This window comes from Gallinula chloropus (assembly GCF_964237585.1).
Source record: "Gallinula chloropus genome assembly, chromosome: 19".
Taxonomy (NCBI): domain Eukaryota; kingdom Metazoa; phylum Chordata; class Aves; order Gruiformes; family Rallidae; genus Gallinula; species Gallinula chloropus.
The window spans coordinates 385801-411077 of NC_140104.1; positions in this window are offsets into that span (position 1 = coordinate 385801).

Sequence of the window (25277 nt, forward strand, 5' to 3'; positions counted from 1 at the left end):
CCAGTCCAGAGCTTCTCACCTGCACAGGTGTTCCTGAGCTCCTGCTTCTGCTTTATCTAGAAAGCCAAGAGACACCCCCTTGGACATGGAGTCGCTCCATACCAACTTTGCTGTGCTGACCAGGATGGGGGGAAGCAGGCAGCATATCCTCAGCTGAAACACACACATGGAATTGTGGGGGCTGGAACAGCAGCTTTGCTCCCCCCCAGGACTGGCCTTGCTCTCCCTTCTCCAGACTCTGTCCTGCTGCCCCAGGGAGCAGCCAGCCACTCGCAGGAGGCCCGTGCTCAGAGCTGGCACTGCATGAAGGGCTCACTCACCCCGCTCCAAGGCCACACAGATGCTTTCTGGAACTCCAGGGCTGCTGCCAGCTCCGAGCACACCCATAGCTCATGCTCGTACAGCACTGAGAGCCACCTGCCCATGATGCTCCCAGCCCTGGGACCCTAACTGGGGTGCTCACACATGCAGTTCTCATTGTCCCAGCGATGGGGAGACTGAAGCAGCTCTGTGATATTAAAGGCAGCCTGATAAATCCCTTAACACCTGGGGGCTCCTGATCCCTCTGGCTGATTGAATTCCCATGGAATGGGTGAAGGCTTGTGAGGAAATTGGGAAATTCTGCGAACACAAGGGTTATTGTGTGGTGGAGGTGACTGGTGTGTCCTCTACTCTTCACTTCAACTGCTGTTGCTCTGCACTGACATTGCTGCTGGCTGAGAAGCAGCCGCAGCATCTGCTCTGCCGTGTCCCCTGCGGAGGTGGAGATTCCCGGCATGGGGCCAAGGGCTGGCACTGACCCACCACAGTCCAGCGGGACATGGGAGGCTGAGCCCCTCCACTGCAGCAGAACCTCACTTGAAGAGTGTCCATTGGGTCACCACAGCTGCTGAGGCACCTCCTGACATTGCCCATCCGTGTAGGTTCAGCCCCCATGGAAGGATGCAGCCAGGAACGACCCCCGCGTTGGTGCTGGGATGAAACATCCTCCAAAGCCCACCCTGCTGGGAGGGGGAGCTGCGCTGTCAGAACAATGCAATTAGCCACTTAATTCTTAATGTTAATTAACTTTCGCTTGCTCTAGCACCTTTGTCAAGGTATCGCCCTGCTCTCTGGGGTGCTCTTGGGAAAGCAATTATGTGCTAGTTACTTTGCAATTAATTACAGCTTTAAGAAGGCTGTGGGAGGGCATCTCTTCCTGTTTGATCCTGTAAATGCTTCATTAAAGGCCCAACAAGGAATATAATATTTTTGTAGTTTTGCTCACCTGGCAACCCTGTCCTTCTGCCTTTTGAAGAGGCAGTGGTAGGTGTTTATACTTTGTTTCAGCAAAGAAGAAAGAAGGACCAAACCCAAGGGAGTTCATGTGGTATGGACACCATACCACACCTCCTTTGCTATCCCCCAATTACACAGGCTCCTCAAATTAACTCTGAGGTTCTCTAGCATTAACAGGGAAGGATGGGCAGTGCTCTCCTCATGAGAGAGCTTGTCAGTAGAGAGGCTGCAGATGAAACCAAACTTCTTAGTGTCTGCAAACCTGGGAAATGCTGACTCGGGGTCCAAAACGTGGAGAACATTTTGCCTGAGATGGCTGAAGTCAAACACTGACCACGCTCAGTCACAGCAGAAAAGCCTTTAGGCCATGGAATGGAAACTGGGGTTTGCCAGCACCAAGCAGTTAATGAAAGATGCTGGGGTTTGATTTTTTTAATGAAGCCATTGGAAAAAATAATCCTGTTAGAATTTTCTCAGCGAAAGTGCCATTTTTAAAGCCTGTTCTAGTGGGGAGATGCAGTTCAACCACACAACAGCAGCTTTGTTTCTGCATTCTCACCAGTTTCACAGTGAACTGAGCAACTGCTGCTGAAGAATGTCTTCAATGAATAATTGAGACGGGTGTGTTTTGTGCAGCACGGAGCAGGATCCGTCCCCCTGGACACAGCATGCCCTCCGAGCAGAGCACCACGATGAAAGACACCCTTGGCAGGCGGGAGGAGGAGCTGCTGGGTGCAGAAATCCCCGTCTCAAGCAGCATCTCCATGGGCTGGTGACCCTTGCACAGAGCGATCCGCTGGCTTAGTGTCCCGGTGTCACCACGTCCTTGAATTCAACTGTGCTGCATCAGTTGGAGGGTGGGCCAATTTGGCCAACGACCTGGCCCCCCTTGCCAAGACAGCCTTCCTCCCGCCCTCACCCGCCCTTGCACCGCCGCCTTCGCCCCGGCGCCGGGGCAGGGAGCGCTCGCGCCATACGGTGGGTTTCTGCTCTCCAGCTGGCGCTCCTGCTCAGAGGAGCTCTGCCTTCCACGAGCATCCTCTCGGGGAGAGGGAACACAGCAGCCCAGATAAACTCCTTGCTTGGATTATTTTGGACACTGCTGGCAGCTGGAGTGTGTCGGAGCTGCTATGAAGCCTGGCAATGAAGTGAGGAAGGGAAAGAGGAAAGAACAGATGAGGAGAGGAAGAACAGAGTCTATTTACTTGGGGCTGCCTTTGCTGCTTCTGCATCTCTCAGCTTATCTACCAGATGCCGAAAAATTTAGCCTTTGTTATGCTAATATTGCACTTGTCAGCACAAATGGCACGGCCAGGGTGCCTTCTCACTGGAGTGGAAGCACCAAGTCAGCAGAACAGAGGGGGCCATCTCTACCCACACAGTCTGCAACCGCCAGGACTTTCTGTCTGGAACTGCAGCTTCCCACTTTCTTCTCCCTTTGAACTGATGAGGAGGAAAATGAAAGGAGTTGAAAGGAAGGAGCACACATGCTGGGGAAGGCTGGGAGGCAGCTCCCGTGCTGTGGCACTGCCCAGTCCCTGTGGGCATCCTTGGCCGATCTCCTGCCCTGATGGGCTGGAAGTGGAGGATGCTCACCCCATGTGCCATCCGACACAGTGCGGGGCCTGGTTGGGATGGCAGCTCCGCAGGGCTGTCTGAGGTTGTGGAGAGACAAATTCCCCCCATGTGCCCAGAAATGCTCTGCACAAACACAGCAAGGCCTCTGCACCCCCACAGCCCAGCACCTGGCTGGAAACGGATGTGGCAGTGAAGCTCTGCCCACCACCCTCCTGCCCCACGGCACTGAGACATTTCTGGTTGCCCTCCCAAAGCCTGGCAGCATTTACCGTTTGGGGAAGCTGGATGGATCTCATCAGGGGGACAGAACTCCATCAGGAGATCAGGGAGAGTGTGCAGGAATGGAGTCCTTCGCAAGGAGGAGGGCAGGGGTTACAAGGGGGTGGCACTACATCCTATTATCACGCACATCCTACTATCAAGCACATCCTAATATCAAGCACATCCTAATATCAAGCACACACCACACACTAGCCCAACAGTCTGGCAATGCCGACGGTGCCTGGGCTGCTGGAGAAGCCCACAAACGCCTCCTTGGCCCCCTGCGCCCTCCCAGTGCTCCTTCCCCAGCAGGGCTGCCTGTGCCAGGGAATCCTGCACACCCGACACCGGCACGGCGAGGATGAATGGGAGCTGTCAGTCAGCAGGGCTATCAATCTGCCAAGATGCATCACATCTTCCATAAAAGACGTTTAAAAAGAAAATTGACATTTTGTTTTACAGCTCTGCAGTTTAATGAATGGGGAGCGAGGGCTGGAGGACTCTTGCCTCCTCGCACGGCTGCTCAGCAGGGCTCTCTGGGATTTGTCCTGTTCCCAGCCCTGACTTTGGAGACCAGTGTGCACCAGGACTCTGGGGATGAAGGTCATGCTTTGGGTATGAAGGTTATCCCCAGCACAGGCTCAGGAGCTCAGGGTTTGCAGCAGCGTAAGGCAGACCTGAACCCACCGCTCTGCTGAAGAACCACAGCTCTGGGTACGTCCCACTCACCCAAACCTGGAGCCAGGCACCTCTCATCCTACAGTAACTCATTTGGTGAGCAGCAGTGCTGATGGAGGGGATTCTCCTACTGCTTGGCACCAGTGGGGGGGAGATGCTGCCTGAGCCTTTACACCCCTTAGGGCAATCAAACGTCCTGCTCCCAGGCGGGTTCTTCGGTGTCCGGTAAAGGCTGAGCGTGCCTGAGCCTCCTCCTGGGCAGCAGCACTGACAAGGACACTCACTGTCTCCTCCACTCACTTCCTCGACTTGTGCAGATCCTGAAAATGTTGGTGACCTGCTGAGGAGTTCAGCACTGTGTGGGAGGGGACTGCAGGCAAACAGAGGCTCCTTAGAGAAACAGGAAGCTTTTCCTTCTTCCTCTTGAGCCCATCCTCCTCACCCTGACCCAGGGGCAGGGCTGACCCTGATGCGTTACACCATTTGTAGGGAGGGCGAGTCCCTAAGTGTTCCCATAAACCATAATAAGCCATAAAAGCTGGGACATATGGAGTCCCTTTCACTGAGACGCTCTACCCACTGATGAATGAAGCTGTGTGGTGTCCTGCACAAGACAACAGTCTCTACCTGTATGGAGCAAACTGAGGCACGAGGGCAGCAACAGTTCTGTGAAGGATGCAGAGCTGGCCAGGAAAGGGACTGTCAGGAGGACCCACATCCTCCTCTGTGCCCCCCCGTATGGACCTGCCAGCTGGGTTTCAACCACAGCAAACCTCAACTGCCATCAGGAACAGGGGGGCCTGCTGGTTCGTGGTGCCCTTGAGAAGCCCCCCTCCCCAGCACAGGCTGCTGCCCCACCGCAGACATTTATTCCAGGAGATGCTTCCACATCTCATTTCACCCTTAGCTTTTATTCCTAGTTTTCAGCTCTTAATTTCTCTCTCCTTTGCCTATTAATTAATTCTACAAAGCACTTTGGGATACATTTATTATGAATGACACAGTAGCAAATAATCTCTCCAGTTTTATTACTGTGTGACTACAGCAGATCTCCTGCTGATTGATGGCTACTTATCTGAGCAGGAGAGTGACCAGCAGCCAGCGTGCATGAACCCCTCGCTTACGAGGATGTAGGTCATGTCAAGGAGTCACAGCAGTTTAATGGAAATCTGGGCACTGTCCAAGAGGCCAGAACGATGTGTTCTCAGCAATTTGCCTCTTTTCAGGACCAGGGAACAGGGCTCACAGCCTTGTTGCATTGGGCATGCAGGATGTTGCATCCTTAACCCTTTGGGCGCTGGGTTCCTGCCTTGGGCGCTGGGCAGTGACAAAGCTGGAAGCACTGCCTGAACCAGAGGGGTTTCTCCTGCCTGAACCAGAGGGGTTTCTTCTGGCTCTGTGCCGTGGATGCTGTTGGGGGGTGGGTGCCAAGGTGAAGTTTGCAGACACCAAATGGAACGTGGGATGAGCAGGAGCAGAAGAACAAGGGTGGGTGAGACAGCTCTACCTGGGATTAAAATAGCAGAGCTGAGAAAGGTGCACACAGCTCTGTGGTTTCAGTTCCCTCCCAGTTACCAGCCCCTCACCCTCCACAAAAGCCACTGTCCAACAGCACGAGATGAGGAAAGAAACGCCTTGCCAGAAACTGCCAGTGCAGGGCTTCAGGTGAGGCTCAGGGCTGCGAAGTCTGAAACGAGCTTTGGTGAGCCCAGAGGTGCCTGGGAAATTATAATGCTGAAAACTGGATTTTTAGGTAGCTCCAGGGTTAAACAATAATTGAGAAGGATTTATTGGCTTTAAATTTTTAACTTTGCCATCTAAAATGGAAACCAAGTGCCTCTGTCCTCCAGCAGAGCTAATTCATGGTCCCCATACCTCAGCTCTCCATCCATTAAATGAATAATGCTTCACGGACGTGCAAAGAGGGCAGATGTGCTAAAGAAGTCGAGGGGCTCAGGGGCAGGATTCGCAAGCCCGGTAATTACCTACGGGGATGAAGACACCATCCTGCCCTGATCGTGGAAGATCCGGATGAGAAGCCAGGAAGGCCCCCAGATTCAAATAAAAACTTCCATCAGCGCAGAAGAAAAGCAAGCTGGATGATTACCATCTTGATGATAAATCTAATTAGACTTGTTGCTGAGAGTTTCCTTTTATTTCCTCGGGCACTTTTCAGGCAGAAGGACAGATGTCAAGCCCGGCCTCTTAAATATCATTACCAAAGCAAGCATGGATATCGGGGAGCAAAAACTGTTTATGTTCCTACTATTTAATGGCATAAAACAATACTCTTTACAGCAACTATTAGCTGGCTAATGGCATCCCATCATTCCTCATATCAGTTAAGTGACAGATGGAGCTGACGGCATAATTAAGCCACTAAGAGTCTCATAAATTACAAAACTACCACTGAAGCACCAGCCACACCGAAGGAACCGTTGCAAACATGATGTATGAGGAGTGTGAGCAACACCCTTCATTAAGCCACTGAGAGGAAGCCACGGCGGGGTCTGGTGGTGCTGTGGAGAAACCTTAAAGCCAGACACTCTGTGCCACTGGTGCGACACGTTCTGCGGCCGCCGGCCACACTCCCGCTGAGAGCGCGCGAGGGAGGGGGCACCCGGCCTTGTCTCCCCCCGGAGCCCAGCATCCGCAGCGCCCGGAGCGGCTGCGTGACGGGGGTGAGGGTGCTTCTGCAGGACCACACCACGCCACTGCAGCGGTGCCTGCAAGAGAGGGGCACAGAACGAGTCCCTTCTCCTTCACTGCCCCAGCAAAAGGAGGTGGCATTGCTGTGTCTCTCACCCGGGTTTGGTCTGGTGCTAATGGTGGGAGAGTCCAGAGAGGCTCTGCAGACGCTGGAGCAGATTCTGCACCTGCTGCTGTTGTGTTTCTAGAGCCCCAGTAACTAAGGGCTCCTTTGTACTGTAGCTGAACAGATTTTGTGGGAGTGGAGCCGTTTTTGACAGCAGTAAAATTTCTAGCTCATTACAAACCTAAGTGAAGGTGTTCTCAACCTCTTCATTCTGATACATAACAGGAAAATGAAATACTGGAAAAGATTCTCTTGGATAACTCTGACAAGTTTTTTTGCTGTTTCTGAGAGGTGGGGGAATTTGAGAGAAGAACTTTCCATCCCCCCTTCCAGAAACACCAAGGTTTGTGCTCCTGAACTGGAGTGTGTTGAGGAGCAGATCCCTGAGATGCAAATAGGATGCTCTGCCTTCCCTCCTGGCTTTGCCTCCTCTGGGGACCACAGCACTTCAAGGGAAGGAAACTGGGAGCAAGGGAACAGTGGTTTCCTCGAGCTCCCCTGGGCACTGTACCAAAGAGCAACGTTAAGGCCTCGGGAAGGGGGATGCTCAAACAACAGTGCACTGGATTTTAAAAGTCCACTTAGATAATCTCTTGGCTGCCACAGACCCTGGATACATGAACATCTCCCTCTGGTTATACAGGAAGCAGACAACTTTCCAACTCCTCAGACAGCTCTACCCACTGCATCGCACGTGTCTGGGAGAAGAAAGCCTTGTAAATGGTAAATTATAAACAGGCTTTTGTTTTACAGTCCAACACCATGACCTGCAATGATACAGCAGATCATTTTCCTAGAATATTATCCCTTTGAATTTTAAATGAATTAAATTTACAACACTAAGGATGGAGAAAGAGAACTATCCATGGAGATACTATTTCATCAGGCAAAAAAACAACCACCACACAGAGAAATCTGTAGCTCAGACAAATAGAAGCACATTAAGGCCGACAGTGAATGATGTGAATTTACCAGGGAATTATACAGAGAGGGTAAGAGAAGTGGCAGAATTTACATTTGGTGACCGTGTTTATTGCTTACAGCTGAGTGTGATAAATAATAAACTGGGTTCTCACTGCCTGGGCTATAAAGTTGTATTTTTCCCCTTCCTCCCCCTCTTCAGATCTTGTGGATTTTGTGACATGCACAAAGTACCCTGGAGAAGGAGCTGCAGGAAATGATTTGCTGGATGGCAGGATGAAAGGTGGGGGTCAGGGAAGGACAGACTCACAGAACAGGTGGGAGAAGAGAAAACCCCCATTTTTTTCCAAAGCAGCAGTTGCCAGGAGGGTCGTCTGATCGAGTGGAGCCCCTCAGGGCCCTGGTTTTCAGGAGATGTCTTTGAAAGGCTTGTCCTTTCAAAGCTTCCTGCATCAGGCCTACAAACTGTCCCCGTTTTTCTAACCATGTGGCCTGGCCATGTGCTGGCTCATTGCCGTACGGGACATTCCTGTCCCCTTGCTGCCCTCAAGCCCAGCTTGACCAACCCTGGCACCTCATCTGAAAAGATGCTGAGCCAGAGGGAAAGAAGGGTTGGAAACCCCCCAGTGTTCTCCTGCCCTGCGCTGCAGGCAAGACCAACTGCTGCAGCACTGCTGAGAGGCGGCAGCCCAGCCAGGATGACGCACTCAGGGTGACTGTGCCTTGGCTGAAGTCAGCCCTGCCTTGGGCAGCGCTTTCAGCATCTCAGAAGCCCCTTGGAAATGAGATCAGTGACTTTCTCATGGAGACAGGAACGCTGAGGCTGAGGTGTGGGGAGACAGAGTGGCAGGACTGCTGCCCAGGCATCCAGCCCGGCCTGTTCCATGCGCCAGACCAAAGTGTGTCCCAGGGACGCAGCTGGACAGACAGACAGCACTTACCAGGGCTCTGCTGTGGTCCCAGTTCTGCTCTTTCACCTTTGCTCCTCGTCCCTGTGGCCTCTGCCCATCGCCGTGCGCCGCGGCACCGAGCCCTCGGCAGAGCTCCCGCAGCTGCTCCTGGCAAAAGGTGTTTCCCTTCTCCCTGTGGCAAGAAAGAAAAGGAAATGTGATACTGATTTATTCCCAGTTATTGCTTGTTCCTCCAACAGTGGCTCGTTTGGAAAGTTTAATCACCAGGGAGCTCGTTCTGCTTCCTCACAGAGCATCCCTTGTGCTGCAGGACACGTTGTGCATCGTGTTCTTTCCCTAACACAGTTTGCATGGAATAAGCTTTAAAATCATTTTCCTTGGCCACTTTTCTTATTGAATGTTTAAGGCACCTTTTCTCTGTGAGTCCTTTGCTCTCCTCCCTCACAACTTGCTTTTTTGTGGTCTGCCTTGACCCTGCATGGCCCAGTCTAACATTCAATGAAAGCAGCTGACAGATCTTTCAGCAGCAGCAGGTTTTGGGTCAGCCCCCCAGAGAAGCCAAAACCTGAGATTAGCCCAGAGCACGGCACGCACACCCGAGCAGCTGAGACTGCCCAGCCCACCGGCCTGCTGACTGCACCGTCCCTCCAACACTGAAATCTTTCCAACCCAGAATGGGTTAAAAGAAAAGAAATGAGGCAAAGTAAGAATCCCCTGTGCTTTGGTATTGCCACAGAGAGAAACTGCTCCACATCTGGCAAAGACAACTCTTCATGCAGGTGCAGTGAAGTCTGGCAAACCCAAAACGTGTCCCAGCCAGTATGTGTCCATGTGCAGCAGATCTCCCTGGGAGGAAAGGCTGAGGGAGCTGGGGCTGTTCAGCCTGGAGAGAAGAAGCTGAGAGGGGATCTGACCAGTGGGTATCAATAGCTGAAGGGTGGGACACAGGGCGACATGGGCAGCCTCTGCTCAGTGTCTGTGGGGACAGGACAAGGGACGATGGGCTCAAGTTGGAGCACAGGGAGTTCCCCCCCAATGTGGGGAAGAACTTCTTCCCAGTGAGGGTGAGGGAGCCCTGGGACAGGCTGCCCAGGGGGTGTGGAGTCTCCTTCTCTGGAGAGATTCCAGCCCCTGTCCTAGGGACCCTGCTTGGGCAGGGGGTGGGACCCCATGGGCTCTGGGGTCCCTTCCAACCCAGACAGCTCTGTGAGTCTGTGATTCTGTGATCCTGCAATTCCTGGAAGCACCAGGTTCATTGGCATGAGCAGCATGTTCTGTGAGGACGTGCTGGCCCCAGCCATGGGCTAATGCTGGCTGGAGTAGGTTTACAGGATTGTCCATCCGTAATCCTTCTGGATTTCAGTGGCTGGACTTGGCACACAGTCTACACACATGTGTACGTGTGTGTAATGATCTATTCAGACAGTGTGTGCCCAATTATGCCTCCTGTACACTGGCAATGTTCTATGGTCCTGGAGATCATTTCATTAATTACACTGTACCATTTCATCTGCATTCATTAAACAGCCCCAGCTATGACAATCCCATTCTCTTTTTCACTGAGACAGGAACAAAGGTGCCCATTGAGAAGCCTGTTTTTAAAGCCCTTCTTTTATCTTTTTGTTTTAATTTTGCTACAGCAGCATCGAGAGGACGCGACGGGGTTCAATCCAGGCAAGAAACAGGAGGAGCTGTTGAGGATGAAGCTGTGCAAAGCCCAGGGGTGTGAACAAGCTGGTACAGATCAGCAGGGTGTCTCCTGGATGAAGGTTTGGGGATGATGGCTACAGCAGAGGTGAAGGAGCAAACCTCCTGTCTGGGTAACAACACCTGGGTCAGGGGCCTGTGGTTCGGTCCTTTGACCCCCCTGGGCAGGGTGTCATTAGCACTCAGGCTGGACTAAAACCAATCAGATTTATCTGCATTGGCAATATTCAGTTGGAAGAACCAAATCAGCAAGCAATTCCTCTCCACCCCGAGTCTCAACTACTTCAGTGTGCCATTTCTCATCGGGACCACTCTCATTTCCCAGCTCACAAGGCTCATTCTCTTTCCACCCTCCCAGTTTGCAGGTGGGGTTCAACAAAGCACTTCCTTCAGTCCCAAATGAAATCATTGCTGGTTTCTCCATCCACTAAAAATTCAAAACTACAAAAGAAAACTACCTGGTCTGGCCTGGTCTGAAATGAATTCATTTCCCAGCTTGTTTGGGAACGGCAGGTGTTCAGCCAGACTGCCATGCAGGTAGTAAACGAGCTCATCCAAGTTAGTTAGGGAAAATTCCACCTCAGACTCAATGAATCCAGCTTGGCTCCTCCTGTGGTCACCCACGAGCAGGGACATCAGCAGGACCCTGACTGCTGGCTGGAAGACTTGAGCCTGGGATTTCTTGTTCCACCAGAGATGCCCGAGGGCAGGAGATGCTCCCCCTGCAAGGGTTTTGGAGGGGGGGACAGAGCCTGACAGAGGAACAACAAATTCCCCCAATAAGGCATGCATGCAGTGACTTCATCTCAAATCCCAGGCTCATTAATGAGAAACACAAGTGGCATCTCTTAACTGCTGTGTGTCCTAACCAGGGGCTCTGCTCCTCTTTATTAGCACCTCCAGGTCTCTGCAAGAAGAGGGGATGAATACACAAAAGGTTCAGCCCACAGATATGCCTCACTGACCTCGGTAAGTCAACACGACCTCAGCTTTTCTGTCTAACGAGTCACCTCCATAATTGCAGCTGTCTCAATGAGAGGCTAATAAACCCCAGGTATGTGGAGTGTCACCAGCCAGCGGATGGCCTCTGCCCTGGGATGGGAGAGGCTGAGGGATGCAATTGGGAGGTAAGGAGGAGGAAGAGGTAGGAGGCAGAAGGCTGGATTTTGTCTGCCTCTGCCTCAGGAACTGCTCTGTGCCATGGATCCTCTTCCTCTGTGCACAGGGACTGTTGTTTAAGGATGGAGCCACCGCTCTACCCCAAATCCATGCATCTGGGCCTCCTCTGCAGCTAAAGCTGGGATGCTTGCTTGCAGCAGAATTTGCTGTAGATGGAGGGGGTGACAAAACCTCTGGAGAAGGTGCTTCTGCCTCCCCACTGCCTATGGAGAAAGCCCAGGGGGCTGCCTGGATTTGACATTTGGGTGATTAAAGAAAAGGTACATCCAGCTAAGCCCTTCCATACAGCTGCCACGAGCAGGAGAATGTCCTTTGAGGAGATGTCTGTGTGTCCCACTGCCCCTCGTGTCCCCCTCTCCCCACTGCACTGTGTGGGACTGGGACAAACACCCAGAAGCCCTGCCAGAGGGACAGGCCAAACAACTGAGACGCAGGCTGAGGTGGGAAGAAGGTGTTGCTGTGCCACAGGACATCTCTAAACAACCTGTCCTACGTGGGATCACTTCCCTCACACCACAGCCAGGCTCAAGCCCTGGGCTGGGGAGCTCAGGCTCTCCCCTCCTCAGCAGGAGCTGCCATCCCACCCTGCGTGTTCGCTGCAGGGAGCTGGGGAATGCTCAGCCCTGCAACCTCTGCACGTTGCCACCAGCAGTACCTGCTGCCTGTGTCTTTGTTCTCCCTGAAGAAAGGACTCCTGAACTTGCACACAATGCAATTTCTTTGCCTTTTTTGCAGAGAGACCCCCCTCCCTCCCACGCTCTTTCCTTCCCTGAGATAATATTGACACCAGGATCCATAAAGGAGAATATTAAAATAACCCTTTCCATTACACCCTAATTGAACTGCTTCCCCGTGCCCCACGACACACCTGGCTATCCTTGTCTGTTTGTAATGTGCTCCTTCATTCCTTTCTTGAGACTCCTGCTATTCCATCAAATCCCTCCTCCTTGCACACTAAGCTGCAGATTACTTTTTCATAAGATGCAATTTCACCCAGATCTCATTACTTACTCTCTTAATGTATTTTCTGTATTTGTTTCATCTACAATTTCTCCCGTGCTCCGTTCTGCTGATAAACCAGCAGAGAGGTGCTGCAGAAAGCGACTTGTGGGAGTGCATTAACTAAACCTCTCCCTGTTCCCCATTCTCCATGCATCCTCAGCGCCTTTGGCCTGCCAGGCAGAATGAGACCCAGTGTGTCTGCGGTGCAGAAAGGACCCCAGAACACAGCTCTCCTGATTTATTAACATCTACCTGACAGCAGCAGATATGCTGGCTGGGAAATGGGGGCACGAGGAGGGGAGGGAAAGAAATTCACTGGAAATGCTGGGTTTTCAAGTCAACCTCGAGATGCTGAAGTTCCAGGAAGATGCTCTAATGCTCCACAAGAGGTGGAACTCACTGCAGGTACCTTCTATCGAATCACAGAACCCAAAAGACCTTTAAGATCATCAAGTCCAACCGTCCCTGTCCTGTGCTGACTCACATCCCTGAGCACCTCATCTCCCCTCTGTTAAACACCCCCAGGGCTGGGGACTCAGCCCCCTCCCTGGGCAGCCTGTGCCACAGCCCCACAACAAAGATATACTACAGTCTCTCCCTACTCCCAGTAGCCAATAGTGGCATAGAAATAGCACTTGGAATTCATTATTGGAGATGGAAAACTCCTTGGTGCCCCCATCCCAAAGAAGACATGCAGAACTGGATGCACCAAATTACAGGTCTTGCCCAACATCCTGTCAGCCCACCTAGATGGAAGCTGCTGCCTTTTGCTGGGCTTGCAGCACTTGTGCACTGGATGGTTTCCACTGTTCAGGGATCCTGTGAGAAAACTGACCACAACATTTCTGGGGACTGGTGACAATGGTCCAGCAATGAGCTGTTTTCTAAGAAAAAAAAACCCACCAGAAGTTTGAGATGAACAATCCTCATCAGCCAGGAACTGCTGGGAATCACCCTCTGCATCGGCCAGTTACAGCTACAGACCTCAGCTGCCAGCCCTGCACACTGACACAGCCCAGGCAGCACCACCGGCCTGAGCAGGAGGGAACAGGACAGGAACCAGGAAGAAAAAAGAGGCATCTGCAACACCAGGGAAACAGACACCATGGGGAGGCCCTTCTGAAGTCACAGGGGGGCCAGTGGCAGGATGGGGACACACTCGTCTCCACGTGTGGGAATCCCCCCCAGCATCCCGGTGGGCCTGGGTGGGAGTGGTGGTGGAGCTCCCGTTCCCAGAGCACACCCAGGCTGGTTTGACCTTCCCTCTGCAGTGGCTGCTGGCCCCCCAGCTGGAGGCAGCCAGCAGGACTGCTGGGGACAGCGGGCAGCACACGGGGCCTCCGTCCCGAGACACGCAGCTGGCGGGGGAGCGGCAGCACAGCCTCTCCTCAGAAGAGGAGTATTCGCCTTAAGAAGCTTAAAGTGCAAGTTTGGGGTCTGGCCTGAACTCAAGCCAAAGAGGAAAAAAAGAAAACCCTGTAATTACAGGCAATATTTTTACTCCACAGAAGATTAACAGGTCAGGAGAAGAATTTAAGTCTCCTTCTTTCCTGAATTCCAATTTAATAGCAAATAATCCTGCCCCTGAATGCAAAGACAATATATTACCCTGGAGAATTCTGGTGAAGTTCAAAGGAGGTCAGTCAACAAAAAGGTCAAAAATTAAACAGATGGCATTCTCCAATGGTGTGTACAGCAAAAAGCAAGTCAGCTGCCTTTCCTTTTCCATACCTGCCCTCCTTACCCAGCATTAAATACCACACATACACCCCTTCTTGTTTGTTCTGTGGCTAAAATAGGAGTCTGAAGCCGCTAACACTCCCCATCCTTCAGCAGTGCTCAGGCAAGCACACCATTTTTAATGTGTCTGGAGGGAGGAATTTATTAAAGAGGCACTGCATTAAAAACATGCAAATGATCCCAGGAACTGCACGGGCCCATGAGGAAGGCAGATGAAATGTCATCCCTCCCTTCTCCCTTCCCCATCTTTATGCACCACGATGGTTTATGGTTCCTCCTGTTTTATACTGTAACTGGGAGCATGGCAGATATTTAATCTGTTTGGAAATAATTGCAGCAATAATGATTATTTTATTGGCTCTAACTACGGTCTGAGAAAAGGAGACGCTGCACCAGTGACACACCAAGAAAGGGAGAAGGAGAAGAGATGTTCTGGGGGTATGTGCAAGGTTTTAGACACACACCCCCCAAGCGTGGGATGGGCCTTCACAGAGCATGGACCCCCACAGTCAGTGACACAAGTGTGGGCTGTGCAGAGTGCAGTACACACGGCGCAGTGGGATGCGCTCTCGTGTCTAACAGAGACCCTTCCAAACAAGAACACCCAGAGGTGCCACGGGGGGGTAAAAAGCCCAGGGACACAGAGATCTTTGGATGACCAGACACTGCAGATGGGTCCAGAATGAATCTATCCCACAGCTGAGGAAGTTCATCCCGAAAACAAACCACCTTCTAAAACCACAAGTCCTGCAGAACAGGTGTCCCCTCCAGTGCAGACCATTACAGCTGGAAAGACATCTCGACTGAACCACACAGTTGGCATTTCATCCCTTTCCAGCTCCCTCCTAAACTCACTGGGGCTGCTTGGCAGGTGAAGAGCAGCTCTTCACTCCACAGCAATGGGGCTTCGCTTCAGCTTCATGGCAATGGGGCTGGGAGAGCTGCAAGTGATGCTCTTATCTGGCATTTGGTTCTCACTCCACCCCTGTCTTCATCTGCTAAGAAGGAAGTTTTTGGCAGTCGGGACTTGGCAGCAGTTGCTTGCACAGCTTACACAACAGGAGCTGCCTGTGACCTCCAAACAGGACCACATCTCTACAACTAATCGCTTATCCTGAGCTTGTTCAACGTTCTCCCTTTGCAAGTGCTACAGCACAGGCGGTGCACAGGCAGAGGAAACACCATCAATTTTCTGCTGTTGTGGATTTCCTCTTTGAAGCTGCTGTCTTACACAGCCTCCAGGCAGCTAACAGCCACAGCGAGATGGACTCTGTGGTCTTAATCCCAGAGAAAACGCATCTCTCAAGTTCTTTTTATATCTCCCCAACCTTCCCAAATCCCTGCCTAATACCAAGCTTGAGGGAGCTTTGGGGTGTTTTCTTTTCCACGTTTCCCTCCATGTCTCCATGCTCCCTCCCTCTCGGCTGCAGCAGCAGAGTGGGGCTGTGGCAGTGCGGCTGCCAGCGCAGCCCGGCAAGGACTCGCTGTCTCGGGGCAGCACATCCACACCCAGCAGCGCTCGGCCGTGCTGCTCCCAGAGAAAGAGGGGTGCAGCCTGTATCTCTGGGGGTAGCTCGTGCTGCACTGAAAGGCAAGGCTTTTGGTAGGGATATACAAAGAAACTGTAGCAGGACTCAAACTCAGGCCACCTCCAACCACAGCTCCTGAGGCCCCGTGGAAGGCAGCGAGCTCTGCCTCCTCAGCTCCTGGCTTGGAGCATATTTCCTAAGGCATGTGAGGAGCAGGGTACCTTAATTAGAGGAACATTTACAGACATCCTGCTCCCTTTATGTCCTCTGCCCTCCCCAGAGGCACAGCTCAGGCAGGGGGCACTGGGATTAGGCCAGCCAGGCACTGAAGCTGCTCTGAACCCATGCGCAGGGGTCCTTGCTGGCACTGGCTGACAGGAGTGATGGATGCACAAGGGCAGAGCAAATTTTGGATGTGCAGGAGGAGAAGGCTTCTGTAGGGATGGTGACACCAGTATCTGCAGCTGGTCTGCTCTGGGAATCCTGAGCTGTGTGCCCAGCTCTTGGAAGAGGAGGTGAAGCTTTCCATCCTGCAGCCCAGCTGCCAACACCACCCAGAACCTCGAGGCTTTCAAGCAGGAGCAGGGGGACGAAGGAGACAGCCGAGTCTCCGTGTGACCCCTCACCAACAAGGCTGCCCCAGCCTTGGAAAGTGCCTTTTCTTAGTAAAGCAGCTCTAGATCTTGTTCCAGAAAAACACTTCCCTTTTCAACAGCTCTCATCCAGCTGTTGGTCATGAAAGGGGAATAAGCACCAGGTTCTGCCTCCTCCTGAGGTTTAATGGATAGCTGCAACCCCAATCACTTCTACAGCATCTATTTATCTCTTACAGGCTGCATTGTTAAACCTCCATAAATATGTTTTCTGTCACCAACTGGTGCTTAATTATTATCTAATAACTGTCTTAATAAATAGAAATGCCTTATCTGAGGCATTTCATTTAACAGATGAGCCATCATCTTCCCTCCCATAAATCCTGGAGCAGATCAAAGTGTCAGAGGGTGTCAAAGCTGCGATGGGAGGCGAGGCTAACATCCTTGTTTACAAGGAAAGGGAACATCTCCACGAGGTCTTCTCAGAGCAGCACAGCACCCACATGTTTGAGCTTATGACAGTGTTTGGAGCCCATCAAGCCAGAAGCATTTGTTCAATTAGAACTCACACAGTATAGGTGTAAAGCATATAATCATCAACATAGAGCAAAGAACATTTCAGGAGGGAAAATGTCAAGATAATTCAATGCCAGCAGTCCCTTCTGGAGAGGGGAATCCCCCCCGTCCCCAAATCCAGAGCACAGAATGACACTGGGCTGACAAATACGTCAAGGATTTTCCATGACCACTGCAAACACCACAACACCTGCCAGGGCTTCACCAACGCACATTAACCAGAGCTTGTTGCTTGAGGTCATCTCCCTTCATCTCAATTAACTCCCCTTCTTTTTTCTCCCTCCCGACTACTCAATCAAAAGTGTGGCCAAAAGTTAATTATTCTAATTCAATTTCGCTACAATTCCTGTGGGGGAATGGGGAAGAGAGCGTGGGTGAGGGGCTGAAGGAGGGAGCAAAGGCAGGAAGACTCTCGTGGAGTCTCCTGAAGAATCAGCAGGTCTTGTGTCTTAGCTCTGTGCTGAAGATGACCAGCACAGCCTGCTCACGCCTGGGGCGCAGGCTGGGGAGCGGGACTCGGCGAGCTGGGAACAGGGGGATCCCAAACTGGTTCCTGTGGGAGGAGCAATAGGATCGATCTAAGAACAAGAGCTGAAGAGCAGGACAGGGGTGATGGCTGGCTGGATGGACAGACAGATACAGGCAGACGGCTGTGCAGAGGGGCTGACAGGCTGCGCAGGGGGTTGGGGGACAGAGGAACAGGCAGATGAGTTCAGAGTAAGAGGTGAAGCGCAAGGCTGACTTCCCTGGCGAGCTGTCCAAATGGGTTCTGCTAATTAACGTCCTCCTCACAACATCCTGGCAGGGCTGCAGACTAATTAGAACCCCCTCTCCTGTGGGGGAAGCTGCCCTGGCTCGCGCAGTCGCGGCCGCAGCCTCAGACCGGGGCCGTACGGCAGCGGAACGCGCCAGGCGCCGCAGCACGGCGTGTGGGCAGTGGGAATGAGCAGAGCAGCCCGGCCAGGAGCCCCTCCAGCCCGCTGCCCTCACCGCCCGCGAGCAACAGGGTCTCCGCTGCCAGGCAGAGGCACTTCTTGGCAGCAGAGCTGGGCCGGCTTAAGCCAGAGGTGGAAAGCAGGACACTAGACTGCCAGCTCTGATAAAGTTACTCTCCACTCCCTTTTAGTCTTGAAAACAAACACAGAAACGTGTTATCAGCAAACTTCCCTACCTCTCTAGTCAGCCCTGGCCACAACCATCGGTGGATAGACTGAGCAATGTTCCCATCCACACTGACCTGCAACAACCCCCTGACAATCACAATTTCGCCCGCTGAGAGTTGCCCATTTCTTCCCATTCTCTCCAACAGCATTAATCTATCAGAGGGATTTTAACTTGCACCCCCTGGTCACCATCATGCCTTGATAGCTCTCTGTCAGGGTCTTTATCAAAGAAGGCTTTTGAAATTCAAAAGAAGGAGCCTGTGTATATATACTCTCTCATTCCCTTTTATCCACTGGTCTCTTAACTCATCCAAAGGATTTAAGCGGGTCAGAGAAACACAATTTTCTTCAGCAGAAACCATGCTGTCTGTCCCTTATCCTACAGAAAAGCCTAAATATAGACTCTGAAAGTCCCTGCAGCTGGGAATGTGAATGCAGCCATCCTGCTTTGAAGCTGCCTGAGACTCGTGCAGTTCCCAGATGAAGGGCTAGCTGGCTCTGTCAAAGGAAGAGACAAGTCTTTCAAAGATGCTTGGAGATGCCAGGAAAGATGTCAGTGGCCCACTGATTCTCCTTTCCCTCCTACTTTTCTTAGATTTTCTTTAGCCTCTTTAGCTCCTTGTCACTGTCAGCTTGTGTTGAGGAGCAGCAAGGCAGCTCTGCAGACTACACCCACCTGGGAAAGAAATAGGGAAAGGGCCTGATGTCAATTGGGAAACCACTAAACTACCATGGAAGTGAGAGTCCTTAGCCAGGGGGCTGGAGACACAGCCCAAGGAGGGGCTGAACTGTGACCTGGAGGTCCCAAGACTGTTTTTTTGCCTGTAGAGAAAACAAAGCACCAACCCAGTGCTGATGGGTGCTGCTCCGCAGGATGCTGCGGGGATGCTGCACTGACTGATGGCTGTGCATCACCCACTTGTCCTGCTGCTCCCTGGCACCCCTCCTGAAGAAGTCTGGATGCCTTGCTAGCTTAGCTGTCCACAGACTGACTACGCTCCCTCCCAAGGGTCACACAGAGCCCGCTGCTGTAGGGCAGGCTCCCCGAGCAGCCTGGTGGGGGGCTTGGCACACGGACTCTGTTCCTGCTACCAAGTTCCTGTTCCAGCTTCCCCACACTTCGCTTCCACCGCTGGTAAAGGCAGGGTTTCAGGACAGGGAACAGCTAAGAACGATTCCCTGGTTATTACTGGATGGTCATTACTGGATCTTCTGACCAGTCAGTGACACATCCTGCCAGAGCAGCGTACCTGGCTTAAACATCCCTCTCCACCCAGAGCTCTGGTGTCTCCAGGATCCACTATCCATTTTCTTAACGCAGCTGCCTGGCAGTCAAACCCCTGCCCGTGTCTGTTAGGGAAATGCCTGTTCTGAGCACGGTGAATCCAGGCAGCCTGTGAAATCTGTTTGATGTATTCACTTCAACCCTACCCCCTCTTCCCCCAAAAGCTGCCTTTTGCCCAGCACTAGAGCTGTCAGGTTGTGAAGGGTAACGACATGATGGGGCTAACAGAGAGCAAAGCACCAGGGAAGGCAGGCTGGCTTCACGCTGCCTGCGCGAGGCACCGGGCGGCTCTGGGAAAACAGCACTTGTGCATCCAGTGCGAGGGAAGCTTCAGGCTCCACAGGCTCTGGAGGCACTTCAGCCGCTCGCTAATGGAGATTATTGCCCTGAGGGGAAACGGGAAGGCAGGGGAGGTAACAGCTTACATTCACAGCTGATTTTAAGGCACTGGAGAGTGTCCCACATGGGCTCTGACTGAGCCAGGCCCGAAGCGGAGCTGCTGCATTGGCAGAGCAGAGGATCCTGCCCCAGAGCACAGGGGACCCTCAGCCCGTGACCAGAGACGTCACCTCTGCACTGTGGAACTGCCCTGGGAATTTCAGGTCTTTCAGCTCAGTCTCTGGGTCCCGGTTCCTCACTTGATCTCAGGCTGCAGACGGACTTTGGAAGGGCTCCAACGTGTGCCTGGAGCAGGCCAGGCTCAGCTCTGAACTGCTCTCCTGAGAAACCTCTCATGCTTTCTGCTGGCTGTAAGGAGACAGACTTCAGCTGTTTGCCATTTATTACTGAGGAGCAAGGTGAGATGCTGTGAACAGCCCTTCCCAGAGCGCTCCTGCACACCCAGAGAAGTGGGTGGAGGAGACGGCGAGGTCTATACAGAGGGGTATGTCCTTGCAATGCCTATGTGAGCATGGACTTCTAGGAACCATCCACAGACCCTGGGATCTCTGACAGCATCTGCTCCTGTTTTAGGGCCTAAATGAATGTTCCAGATCTTCACCAGACAGTATCACGGGTAAGAGAGGGGTGAAATTCCCATGGGCCCTGGCTGGAATGGGCCAAGACGTAGCGATTTCCACACAAGTCACGCAGCCTTGTCTCGAGCATGTGGGCTTCCCTCCCACTCCAAGCTGCTACCAGGGCTGGGATTTTTTTGTTGTTTCTTTTTTCTTCCCCCCCTCCTTCGTCTTTTAACCTTTCTTTGAGCTCTCGCTTGCTTCCTCAGCACCTAGTGTAATTGCTTGCAGTCTCTGAGGATCCCGGCGAGGATTTATGTAACACACCAGGCAGCAATTTGAAAGGCTGCTTTGGATAGAAGAACTTAATGCTACACCAGCCTTGGGGAAAATGAGCCGAAATCCTTGGGAGGGCTGCGTGGTGTTTGCAGCAGCCGCTTAAGCGAAAGGCTCTGGGGCAGCACTGGCACCTCGGAGTCTCCCTGCTGCCTGGGCAGCGAGGAGGGGAGGAAGGAAGAGGTGTCTTTAGGCGAGCAGCTCGCTCCTTCTATGCCTCATTATGCTGCAGCTTTATCTAGAGGGAGAGTGAGCAGCAGCCAGCAAACACTCCGCATTGCTGAGCAGTGTGGAGAAGGGAGCAGGCAGAGGCAGCGTGGCTGTTTGTCCGGCAGACAGCGTGGGTTTGCTGGGGTTTCTTTCTCTCCTCTGCATTCCTGGTGGTATCGGGGCCAAACAGGCTCTTGGGGTACCTCTGTTAACTTTCCAGATTGCCACCTGAGGAGGGCATCGGGACTCTGGCACCACTGGTTATTTAGGGGAGAGTTTTGGGCAAGGATGGGCGAGGGAGTAATTTTAGGAAGAAGGGGAGAGAAACAATGTTCTTGTAAGGCTCTTGACCCCGACGGCCCTGCAGCAGCTCTAGGGTGCCCTGTTTTGAGGGCTGTGCCTGGCAGGGGTTGAAGCACAGCTCTGTGCACCACGCACCCTGAGGAAACCAACCGCCCCCGAGCAGCCCAGTCAGCCCTGCCATGTGCCCACGCCTTCCGTGCCTCCTCCGCTCCCTGCCTAGGTGAGAGCCTCCCTCAGAGATGGGTTCTGGCCCCTGAAGGGACCGTTCTCAGGAAGGCTGAAGTGTTCCATTTGCATTTTCCTTAAACTAGAGCTTACAGGTTTTTTCCCCTTCAAAATCCTATTTGCCTTAATTTATTTTCCGATCAGGTTGTTGACAGAAGCAACACGGGAGCAATCAAACTGTTGCAGTGTGTGAGTCTGTCCATCTGTCAGTCTGTCTGTCCTCCCTCCATCAAAGCTTTTGAACCGATTTCAAGAGCACTGAACACAGAATTAGGGAGGATAAAACTCAGAGGCACCACTGAGTGAGGTGCAGAGGCGCAGGACATGCCCCGTGCGCCTGCTCTGATCGAGTCACTAGGGAACTGCCATGGGGTGGGGAGACCCAAGAGACTGGGTATGGCACTCAAAGGAACAATTTCTTCACTTAAAACTTGATGGGTTTCTAAGATTATTTTTTTATCATGAAAAGGAAGAGAAAAGTTACACAACCTGCAAACTACACCAAGCCTTGCACTGCTGGACACAGAGCCCAGCTCTGTCCTCACCATCCAGGCACGGCTGGTACCTGCAGGGTCTGGCTGCCCTGCCTTTGCCACCCCTAACAAACCTGACTGCCCCTAACAAACCTGGCACCATACAACTGTGCTGGCATGGTAAATAAGCCCAGGCTCTTGCTGTTTTAATACAAGACTAGCTCAAGGTTTGCCACCCTTCGGCTTGCCTCCCTGGCTCTGCCTTCCTTATCCTGCAAGGAAGATGAGCTGCCTCTTGGCTGCTTCCCACATCCTTACATTTAGGTGAGTGTTACAGCACCGTCAAACCCTCTTAAGTCGCCCTTCCTGCTCCCCACCAGCACGGTTGCACCTTGCTATTGCCATAGCTTTGGACCTTGCTTTTCTTCTGAGCCACAGCACTGCCTTTAACTCCCACCTCAGCCCCCCCAGCACCTGCAACCACAGCTGGGAATTACCAGCGCTCATTTATCATCTGCAGCATCAAATCGGCACGGTGCCACCTTCCCATCCCGTCCTTCTTGTATCTACAAAGAACCGGGGTGGGGAATGACTAACAACAACAACAACCACCCAGAAACCTCGAGTAAATTACCATTACAGCTGAGGTTTACCACGCACAAAAGTCAGGAAGTTCAAAGTTATGGTTCCCCCTCCAGCTGTAATTCTGGCACACTGCACATATATATTAAGACATTAAAGTTAGCCCCATAAACAGTAATACAAAATACTACAGGCACACAAGGGGGGCGATCTACGATGGCCAGGGGAGCCATAACTCCAGCTACCCTGACTCCTGTGCGTGCGCTTCTCCCGCAAAAAAGGAATAAGTCAGCTCTCATTCACTTGTAATTCAAAGCTGGGGATGCTGATAGGGATGAGAAAAGAGGGATTGGTCTGTCTGCTTCTTCTTCCTCCTCTTTTTTCTTCCCTCTTCTCTCTTGTTAGGGCACGGGCTGCTGTCTGGCTGCCTGCGATCGATGCTCTCCCTCTGCCTGACTCGGATGTAGCGGGAGAGATCTCAGATTTCTATTCCCCCCTCGCTCACCGAGCAAGGCACACGTGTGCAGCAGATAAGGGGTTGCCTCTGATTGAATTGACTGAATTTATACGGGCGACGGGACACAAGAGGAATATTAAAATACAAATTAGCAGCTTCATATTTCACATGCATTGAAATCTTCCCAGCAGATAATGAGCTGCTGGAAACTTATCTGCCAAAGGTCTCTCCCCAGCCACACCTATTCCCTTTCCTCCCTCCCACCAAACCCCCCCAGCCCCCAGTAAACGCTGGGAAAGTTGATAACTCCAGAGTTACAGTTTAAGTCATTAAAGGGACAATGACTCAGGCCAACACTTTTAAACAACTCCTTCACCGTGGGGGAGCTGTACTGAGAAGGCACAGAAGGTTTTTCAGCCCTTGTGACTAAGAGCATGTGATGAAGAGATGCCTCCACCTCCATAAGAAATGGACAAACTCACAGGACCATGCAGGATCTCTGCTCCCCTTGTTTAGGAGCTGCACCGGGGTTCCTGTGTCTGTGTGAGAGTGCAGCTGCTGCAGGGCACAGCGCCGAAACCTCCCTGGGCATCGGCCCAGCCCCAGGCAGAGTCCTGCTGCCAGCTGTAGCATCAGGGCAGAGGGTCCCACTTGCAGGTTTGGGCACAAGGACTCTGCCCAGCTGACCCCACCGGGTTACCCTGCCCCGTGTGTGTGGCACAGCCTGCAGTCACCAGCGCCTGCAGCAGGCAGGCTGCCTGTCAGCAGCGTGACATACCCCTTCACACTCTCACAGGGCCACTTTGGTAGCAGGACTCTAACCCCGTGACTGAGGAGGGTGTCCCTCTCCATTCAGCAGACCCAGACTCCCATCCCACACATCCAAGCAGTAATGAAGTGTCATTATTCACAGGGGCATCATCTAGCAGCCCCAAGCAGCCCTGTGGCCCTCCTCTACCCCTCCTCTGTGGGATTAGGTAAAATCCCCAGTTTGGGTGGAGCGTTTCCCTCCGCTGTGCCAGGTTCCAGGCTAGAGGAACCAGAGGTTTTCCTGGTACTGTGGTCATCCTTGGAAGTTGCAAATGAAGGGGTTGGGAAGGGGCAGAGCAAAAGGACTCTCTGGTGCACTGCAGGAGGGATGGGAAGGGTCTCCTCATCTATGTTTTTGTCCTGGAGCATAGATAGAGATGTACAGGGGACCCCTGGAGAAGCCCCTGCAATGTTAAATTGTTCTTCCAATGGAGATCGGTATCTGGATTTGAACAAGAAATCTGCCAACAGACCTGGCTTCCAAGTGCTCAGCAGGAAATGCCTGCAGGTGAGTTAAACCAACAAATAAAGCCAACCTGGAGGCCAAAGCTACACTGTACTCTTAGAGTAAGTTTAAAAGAGCTCTGTTGCTTCTCAGTCCAGGGTCTTTTAACTCTGGTAGTAGCCAAAGTCACAGGAGTGAAGAAGATTCTCCGATGGGATTCTCCAGAAGGCAGGTGTATTTTGACATGAGGGCAATGAGTACTTGAACCCATCACACCAGGGCTGAGCAGCCTTCCTCCCCCAGAGGCTCCAGGGATGATTATCTCCACTCAGCTGAAGGCACCAGTAACATGAGAACCTGCTCTGCTTTACAGGAGATCAGGCACAGCCCAAGCCTTGCTAGGGGAGATGAGGTGAAAGGCAGATGATATTCCCCATAAGCCATGGTGCCTGAGAGCAGGGATATCCCTCAGTCCCCAGCTCCTCACCACGCTGGGCCCTGTGGCCAGAACAGGGAAAAGGATCAGAACTGGGGACACACTCCCGTATCGATGGGTATTTGGGGGGAGGGGGCTGCTCTGCACATTCCCTGGTAAAGCTGGCTGAAAGACAGGAGCAGCACAGTCAGATCGACCAAGAAGGAAGAGAAGCAGATGTAAGTGGTGCCAGCTCACCCTGTTCTCTCTGCTGGCCCGAGGAGACCCCTCCCAGTCAGACCCTTCTCTTGATGAGAAGAACCAGGGGGCATTTTTGCAAAGAGGATTCTGCTTTCCTTGACTTCCCACTGGAGAGCTGAAAAGCCAAGACACGGTGAAGATGATTTTCCTCACCTCCTGGGCAGGCACTTCCCTACCTCCCACTGCATCAAGTACATCTGGGATGCTCCAATGGAGACTTTATGTAGTTTCAGAGGGTGCTGACCCTTTTAACACCGCTTCAGAGCAGAAGGATCCAGCTTTACCCGAGTGTGCTTGGCACAAGTGGAGAACAGGTAACATGGCTTTGAACCTTCCTGAGCACACTCCTTTCCCGGTGTCAAACCAGAGGGATAACCAGGATGCTCCTTCTCCTTTAAAGAGTATTCCAATCCTCTGACTTTTCTTCCCATTGGAAAGTAAAATGACCCAGGGAGTGACAAAATAATGCTGTCAAAACCAAGACTGTCACTTTGAAAATCAATAATACCCCAAGGTGCTGCTGTGAGTTAGCAGCTCGCTCAGGCCCAAGGCGCAGAGCCGGTGTTAGTGCTGCTCTTGCCGCCTCTC